At 25.6% G+C, this 9,784-nt stretch overlaps 1 pseudogene; it reads left to right on the plus strand.

Annotated features, from left to right (window-relative positions):
* Nucleotides 1-3,116: 3,116 nt before the first annotated feature.
* On the plus strand, nt 3,117-4,066 carry LOC111307394 (ethylene-responsive transcription factor ERF096 pseudogene; annotated as a pseudogene).
* Nucleotides 4,067-9,784: the final 5,718 nt, after the last annotated feature.

Raw genomic sequence — 9,784 nt, forward strand, 5'->3', positions numbered from 1 at the left:
AGATTTCCTTGTTCACATGCGGATTAGAGCCAAAAAGAAAGAAGAAACGAAAGAAAAGAAAAAAATGATAATAATAATAATAATAATAATAGTAATTATTATTATTATTATTATTATTATTATTATTATATTGTAATGTATACTATAATAATAACAAAAATACTAATAATAAAAGAAATCGATTTAATTGGGTTCGAACATAAATGGGTGTCTATAGAGACTTTATCTTAATGACAAAAAAGAAGTTGTGAAATCTTAAAATCTTTAATTTAAATTTTATTATATATGGGTTTGATCTAATTTTATATTAAATTTATATGGTTAGTGAATTGATTTATTTGATTTAATTTAATAATTTTTATATACATATAATATTTAATTATGATTGTAATTTTTATCATAAAAAAATTAAAATTCACACAATCAGCTAGAATTTATAAAATCAGAATAAATGACATTGAATGTTGGTCTGTGGTGATGGCCTTGGAATTTTTTTTTTTTTCTGTTTAAAGCAAAATCAAAATTCAATAGTTACTTTAGGTGGTCAAATCAAAATGTTTGAAACGTGACCCTAGAGACATTTCAATATTCATCCATGTTCGAGAAGTTTGACCTAAAGCAAATATAATCAAAATGATTAATCAAACAAATTTTAAGATGCTTGCTCTTTCAAGGTTAGTCTAGGTTAATGCGGCCCCTCCTTCGTCACTGTGCTTATAGTAGCAAAATTCTGATTCCTATAATATATTATCTATCACGAATCAAATCATGTTCCCTCATTTCGGAACCTAAAAAGGTAATTGCTTAATAAAATATTCTGATTTCATTTTGATTTTGATACTAATTTTTTCATGTCAATGCTTACGTGAATCTTCATCAAGAATATTACTGTTTAAATTTTAAACAAAACCCAAAAAAAAAGAAAAAATAAAAATCCAGAACATTTTAGATGAAGATCACCGGTTATAGTCATATACTAAGTATTGGATTTTGATATTTTAATATTTTTTTCACTTCCTTTTAGTATTTATTGAAATTATTTGGCTTCATTATAAAAAAGTTTCTAAATTAAAATTAAATCATAATTTATCTTTATTATTATTTTATTATAATTAATTGAATGCTTAAATATTTATTTTTATTTAATTGAACACTCGAACATTAATTTTTTTTTCTAATTGAACTATAGATTGGATGGATATTAGTCACGTAGGCCACGCAATTGTGACAGTTGTTAATCAATTTTTATCTAATTAAAGAGTCCATTGATTAAAAATAAAAATTTAAATACTCAATTGATTATAATAAAATGATAGAAATTTAAATGATTTGTTTTATTTTATTTCAAGGTCTTTTATACTTGAGCCAAACTATTTCTTATTCAAAATTTTCTTGAATTTGCCAAAAGGCATGTAATTTATTGATACACAGTGTGTCAAACTTTTAATTTTAATAATCAAGGTAAAATATTTCCTAATAGCCTCTAAGTATAATTTTTTTCATAAATTAATTAGGACTTAAAGGACTTAAATAAAAACTTTAATAGTTATACAATGAATTTACTTGAAGAGAATAACAATAAAAGGAAAAAAAAAAGAGAAACCTAATTGAAATTATACACAAAGCAAGGTTTAATATTGCGTAAATTAATCAATGATATTTTTGTTTAGGTTTTAAATTTAAGTCTCATCAAAGGTGTGGGTTTTATCCAATTATATATTGGTTTATTTTTGTGCCAGTTTGACTTGTTTATTGATTTCTTTTTCTGATGTACACTGATTTTTTTTTATTTGATGGCCTGAATTAATGTGATATTACCAAAAGAAAATATGGCAGTTTTTTTTCTTTGGCCAAAAGAAAATTGGAGGTTTAAACCTTGAAAAAAAAAATAATTGACTTGAATAAAAAGCATAAAAAATTAACATATTTAAAGGCCAAAATTGAATTGAATTACTTTTGTAAATGCCAATCCACTTAGTTTAATTCAAATGGTTTGAATTGATGTGAAAACTAGGTCGGCAAGAACTTTTTCTACTACCTTTCATAAAGTTTTGGAAAATTTTAAATTTTGACAAAAAGTTTACTTGAACAAAGAAAAATAAAAGCAAATCCAAATTGCATTATTTGTCTAAAGAAGAATCCACTTAAATGGTCATTTGATTTGATATGTCAGTCACATTGATGTTAACACAGCTTTAAAAATAGGAGAAATTTTAGCCTTGTGACTAATTAAAATTACTTTAGAATTAGAAATCCTAATCGCATTACTTGCATGAAAAGCAATCTAGTTAGAATTATTTATTATTCAATGCTTTGAGTCTTTGACAAGAAAACATAGTTAGTGGTTGATATATATTATCTTATTTCATTTCTTATAAATTATCAATCAAAATCATGCACATTTTTATATTTTACTTTCTGTGTCATTTTTACAGCTCATTTTTTCAGCAGATAATAGAAAGAAAAGATAATTTATTATAAAGTAGACATTAAAAGGCTAGAAAAATGAACTAAGGATTTTTAGTTATGTCCACCATTATCAACCATAACAAAATTTTAGTTAGAAATTGCACACTAGTAGTTAAAGTTGATCAATTGCTCATTATGCAACACAAAAAAAAAAAAGATTTAACCTAATTGTTCGTTTCGAATTTATTAATTATAACTGAATTTTAGAATTGGTTATGCTAATGCTAATTTTTGTATCTCGAACAAGGAGTTAAAGATTTTGAATTATCAACAAAAAAGAAAAGGGGTTTTGAACAGGAATTCTTTCAATTAGTCTCCACCACAAAACTCATAAAGGATAGTACAAAGTAGATAAAAGAAACGTAAGCTACATGACCTCATTAAAAAACTATCTGACGTGTAGTGATGTTGACTAGTTTTTGGTACATTAAGCCAACAAATCGTTCTTTCTTTTTGACTTATTCTCCTTCCTTTATATAAATCTATATTTATTTATTTATGCAATCATAATATTATATAATTAATGAATAAATATAAATTTTTATAAATATTTAAAAATTATATGTAAAAAATTGATTTTTTAAAATTTTTACGTTAATAAGATAATATATAAAATTTATGTACCTACAATCAACCAAATATAAACTTAAAAATCTACATACAATTAGAATCAAACATACGAAAAAAGTAACACCACAAAAAAAAAAAGGAAGTTCTAAAAATCCATAGCCATCACCTTGACCATCCAAATACATTGGACAGAAAATTAACTTAATCCAAGTTTCTGATAAGCAAGTGGAAACAAATCTCAGCCATGGGATTCCTTCATGTGTCTAATTTGTAGGACCCAAAGTGCTGCCAAACCCAAAAGGGTACCTATTTCCATCCATATAAAATGCTATTTCCACTCACATCAGCCATGCAGATAATACAAAAAACTCTTGCTGCATATTAACAAGCTTTGCTTGGTCATGGAGCGGAGTTATAAGGGCAAGGAAGAAGGCGGCAAGACGAGTCGATACCGGGGTGTACGTAGGCGGCCTTGGGGGAAGTTTGCGGCTGAGATACGCGACACGAATAGACACGGTGCTCGTGTTTGGCTCGGGACTTTTAACACCGCTGAGGAGGCAGCTCGAGCTTATGATAAAGCCGCTTATGCCATGAGAGGTCACTTAGCAATTCTTAATTTTCCCGAGGAGTATCCCATGGGAAGTGGCGGGGCCAATGCTAATTGCTATGGTTCATATTCCGTGGGTTCTTCTTCTTCTTCTTCTTCTTTTTCATCATCATCATCAATAGAGCGAGGCAAACAAGTTTTCGAAATAGAGTGTTTTGATGATAACTTGCTTGAAGAACTTCTTGAAAATGAAGAGAAAAAGAGCAAGAAAATGTGAAGGCTTGATGTCAATTCAATTTGCTGGGGGAAAGAAGAAGAACGCTGTTTTACCTGGTCAACTATCTTGAAAGTCTTTCTTGAATTTCTCCTTTGAGCACTTATTTTTAAAGAAAATATTTTACATCAACACATTAATTAGAATGAAAGCCTTTGTTTTTATAATTCATCTGCGAATTTATTGTCACTATCAAAATATAAATAATATAGACAATATTTATAAATGTGGGTCAAGATCATCAGTACCACACGGCATCTCTATTACTTGAAATTAGAGATTAAATGATATATCAATATTTATAAGTATTTGGATTTAATTTAGATAAAATTTGAATCAAAATTTATTATTATTGAATCGAGTTCGAGTTTGAACAATTTGATTTATCAGGTAAATTAAATTTAAATATCTTAATTTTTGATTCGAATGATTCGTGAATTTAATCAAGTTTTTAAATTTTAATATATATTTATTATTTTAATAAAAATTATTATTTTATTCTTATATATATAAATTTAAGCTTCAATTCAACATCGAGTTCAAATACATAATCGAACTTGAAATCGAGTATGAAAATCGATTTCATTTTTATTAAATGAGTTTAATTGAGCGAGTTTGTACAATTTGATTTTTATCTTGAATCGAGTTCGAATATAAAGATTAAAACTTGATTGTATTTGAGTCGAATTTCGAGTAATGAATTTTAAGTCGAACTGAAACTTAAATTTTTTATTTATTAATTCGGTTCGATTATACTCTTATTTGAAATATTGAAATGATATGAAGTTGTTTTTTTTTTCTTCGCTTGTTTTTATAAAGAAGAATGAATCAATTAATGTTTTGCAAGATACACGTTGAATAATTGAGAAATGATCAATTTTCTTTCATATATATTGATTTTAATTATTAAACCTTCTAGAAAACCATGAACATGCATGCAGCAAAGGGACAAACAAACATCAATTTGCATTTGTTAAAACGGTTTTGCAGTCCGTTGGATGAAAATTTTAAAAATTTAAAAATTAGGAAAGTTGCAATTAATATTTTTTGTTAGGTATGATTAACCACTTAAAATAATTTATTTTTTTAATAAAAATTTAAAATTAATTAAAATTTAGTTAAAAAATAATTTTTTGTTTGGTTTGTGAAAACAAATTTGAGTTTGGGAGTACGATTATGCGTAAAAGAGATTTAGTATCTCTCGCAACACTTGTTTAAAAATAGTATCAATTAATCATATATTATATTTTATTTTAATTTTAATATTTAAAGTGACTCCCTTAATTTTAACCCCTTTTTTTGTCAAATATTTTTTAAAACATTTTATTTAAAAATAAAATGAAAATATTTGGTTTCAAAATATTTTTCTAAATTTTTCAATATTTAGGTGAAATTTCAAAAAGTATTTCTTTACTTGGAATTCTCATAATATCTCTGAAAATTTGGCATAATATCCTTTTATAAAGAATAATAACTGAGAAACTTTTTAATATCTTGTTAAGGTCCCAATATTAGTTTTTTACTTCTAAAAAGAATTCCAAAATCACATTTATTGTTTTATATATTTTACAAGAATAAAATGCTAGTAATGTAACATGATGCAAATAAAAATTAAATGATGTAAATAACCAATTTAATTCATCTTAGAAATCTTTAATTTTACCTCTTTTTATTTTTAATTTTTATCATTTATTTTGAAAAACATTTAGCAATAAATGAGATTTTATTTATTGTTATTTTATTTTGTGTTGGAATTTTTTTTTTTAATTTTTCAATATTTTGGTAGAATTTAAGAGAATTGATTCCTCACTTAAATAAATTTTCAAGATTAATTTGGGTAAAAAAGAAAATGATGTTCCTTAAAAAATATGATTTGAATTCCCTCCAATATCAAGGCAATGTTTCCAAAATTATTTTTTGAAATATTATTCTATATATTTTTTGTAATTGGGATTTTGCTATTCCACATTTATTAATAATGCATAAAATGCAAATATGACAATGTGAGCATAAATTAAATGGTGCATGTAATTATATCTTTTACCAAATACATCTTATTTAAGATTAAAATGACATTTTTAGTACTAAAAAACATTTATTTTTTTAACTTTATTTACTTATTTTTTAACTTCCTAATATCTAGGTGAAATTAGAAAAGATTAATTTTCATTTAAGATTCACATGATAATTTTTTAAATTAATTTAAAAAAAAAAAGCAAAGATAATATTCCTTTGCAAAAAAATAAAAAATCATTTGAATTCTCTCAAATATTTAAGTAAGATCTCCAAGACTATTTCTCACTTAGAAATATTATCTTATATCCTTATTTCTAAAGCTCTGCCCCCTTTTTTTAAGAAAATTATTTTTAAACCCAAAATTATTAAACTTAATTTTTATTCAAACTTCAATTTATTTATTTCTTAGTGACACAATTACAACATAATTGTTTAAAAATGTTTATTTAAAAAAATATATTTTTTTACCAAATCATAAAACTTCACTATCAATAAAAAAAAATTGCAATGCCGTGATGAAATAAATGACATAGCAAAAGGAAAGAGGAGAAGGTATACTCAAATAAACCTTTGGACTAGTATCTAAAGTCCCTTAAATGAAGATGAGCCAAATTTGTTAGGCTTTTGGATCAAAACTATTTGGTCGAGTCGGGCTTGGCGAGTTGTAGGTTAGGTCAGTCTTGGTTAGGTCAAACTAACCTGCTTGTTCTTTTATTAAAAAAAATTCCCAAATCTCGATTGATTTGTTCTATTTTCTTCTTCTCTCTTTTTCTTTTCTTTTTTCTTCATAGCTAAATCTCCTGACCCTTTTTCTCTTTTTTTTTTCCTTTCATTCTTTTCCTCTCAGCCAAATTTGACTTTCTTTTTCTTTTTTCTTCTCAATGCCTCTAGTTCCTCTTTTTTTTTTTCTTTTTTTTCCAACCAAACCAAACTTCTCTATTTTTTTCTTTTCATATCCTTACTTTTTTTTTCTTTTCTTTTTTCAGCAAAATATTCCCTCTATCCCTTTTTCTCTTAGCTTGATTTGGTGCTAATGCTCCTTCATTGGCCAGTGATGAATGAGTTTTTTCGTGTTTTTTTGAAAATTTTTTGTTTACGTGGGAATTTGTTATGTTGTGGGTAATTTCGGTGTTGGTTTTTTTTTTTTTTTGGTTTTTGATGAAGGTTTAGGGCACCATTTGGGTGGTGGTTAGTGGTAGTGGGTTTGTCTAGCAAGGATGTGGGTTGTGTTGGTGGTGATTTGAAGGGATGGGCACTGTCAAGTGTTTTGGCAGTGGTGGTTGCTTGGTGGTGATCTTAGTTTGGATTTTTTGGCAACAAATTTGAGTAGTAGTCTTAGGGAGTTTTTTTTGGTAGATTTTTGGTTTTTCTTTTCTCTTTTTAGGTTGAATTTGTTCTTTGCTTTAAAGTAATTTGGGATCTTAGTAATAATCTATAGGGAGTTTTGGGATCATGAGAAAGAGGAATAGTGGTTGGTAGTGGATTGGAGGAATAAAGAATGAGTTATACAAGATCAAATAGGGGTAGCAAACTATGGGAATTAGGAAGTAGGGCAATTGGCATGAGGATGTGGGATTGGTAGGATGGGTTCTAATTTTGGCTTTCAATTTTTTCTTTTTTAGATCATGCGTATCATTTTAATTTTAATCTTAATAATTTCTTTTATGAATAAAAAATAACCATCAAATAAAACAAAATAAAAAAGAAATGGAAAGTAAATTTTGGACTTAGGCCCTTTAATCCTAAATAGAGTAATTCTGGGCTTCTAAGCTTGAACAACTTAAACCCAGTTGAATTGAACTCTAATCAAATTCGATAGGTCTAAATGAAAACAAACAATATCAATTTAATCGAGACATTCAAATGGATCGGAGGCAACCACAAAAAGATCGAAACTTGACCAAATTATCATAAAACTACTTTTAGGTAATTTGGATAAAATATGTGTTTACAATATGCACGTATTTAAGTTAATTCTTAATACTATTAAACTATTGATGGCACGAAAGGAAGGAATATTTTTGATCTGATGATTGTAATAAAGCAAAGGTGGAATATAAGTATATAGTTAGACAAAATTTGAAATTAGTTCAATTGATTCATGTAATTACTTTAAAATGTGCTATTTAATAAGTTTGATGTTCAAATTCCAATTCATATAACTTTTTACCATATTTTGAAATTGTGATCTCTTTTGTAATATATATATATATATATATATATATATGGTAAAGCTATTAAATATGATCTAAATATATAATAATGTTAATTAATTTTAATAGTGCGAATCAACTTACAACTTTAAATTATACTTAAGTTTGTATATACATATATGTAAGTACAGTAGTAGTTAGCATTGTTTAATTTACTTTTGGGCCTAAGAATAAACAACCATATAATTAGTTTGGTAGCTAGAAATGCTTATTTTGAGAAAGTCTGAGCAATAGGATAAATTGAGTAATTCTAAGCAAAATATATATAGGTATGTCGTCATTTTCTTCTTTCTCTTTTACTTTCTTTTCAAGTTTTCTTAATTGCTTCATTATTTTATTATTTTTTTTAAAATTTGAATCTATCGCTTCAAATAAATTCTCCTACTTATCTTGTAGGAAGTTTTCTTTACTTGTTATAGTTTTTGGATGAATGCATGAAACATGAATCATCCAAAAACATTTTGCCAAAGAATGAGTATGTGCATGCACTGAAGCATTAAATGATGTTTTATATGATGAGTTGTGAAACTTTGGGATTAGATACTTGTTAGCTTGTTTGTGTTTGTATTTCTATTTGAATTGTCTAATTGCAGATATTTATTATGCTTTTCTTAAGTGTTGGAATAGAAAATTTTCAATTATATAAAAAAAAATCACTATTATGTAAAGGATCAACTGAGTTATATGTAACCTTTTTTGCAATAGATAAGAATAAGATATGAATATCTTTTGCAAGTAGCATAATTTTATGTTGATATATATATATATATATGTAAATATACTAGAAATAGGCACCCTATTATGCCGGGGTGGACTATTTTTTTGTTAAAATTTTTTATTATAATTTACCAATTTTTATTATTTTGAATATATTATAATTATTTTAATACGTAATTTAGTAGGGATATTATATTAATTTTCAAACAAAATGTCATATGTCAACTTCCTATAAAGTAATCAGAAAGACATTTTTGTAATTATATTAAAGGGCATTATAATAATTTTGATCAATTATGAAAAAAAGGTCATTTTCATAATTTTGTTAGTACTGGCATTATAGTAATTTTGGTTAATTATGATGGAAGGGCATTTTCATAATTATAGTAAGAGGAGCATCATATAATTTTGACTACTTATGGTAGGACGGGCATTATAGTTATTTAGGACACGTGTCAACTCCTTTTCAAAGAACCATAAAGGAATATTGGTAATCTCAATGAGAGATTAGTAATTTGATACGTAGTTAATTTTAGTAATTTAATATATAGTTAATTTATATTATATGAAAATTTAATATATGTAGTTTAATAAGGGTATTACAGCAATTTTCAAATAAAATGTTATGTGTCAAATTTCTATGGAGTAATGGCAAAGGTATTTTTTTAATTTAATAGGTGCTTAATTTTATATTATTATTAAAATTTAATGCGTAATTTAGTATGGGTATTATAGTAATTTTCAAACAAAATGCCATATGTAAACTTTTTATGAAACAATCATAAGGGTATTTTCATGATTATGACAAGAATATTATAGTAATTTTGACCAATTATGGTAAGAAGGTCATTTCTATAATTATGATAAGAGAGAAATTATAGTAATTTTAACTAATTATGGTATGAAAGATATTTTTGTAATTATGGTAAGAGTAGTATTATAATAATTTTGATCCTTTATTAGAAGAGAGGCATTTTT

This window comes from Durio zibethinus, chromosome 22 (assembly GCF_047325235.1).
Source record: "Durio zibethinus cultivar Kanyao isolate XHJ-2024 chromosome 22, ASM4732523v1, whole genome shotgun sequence".
In the NCBI taxonomy this organism is placed as follows: Eukaryota; Viridiplantae; Streptophyta; class Magnoliopsida; order Malvales; family Malvaceae; genus Durio; species Durio zibethinus.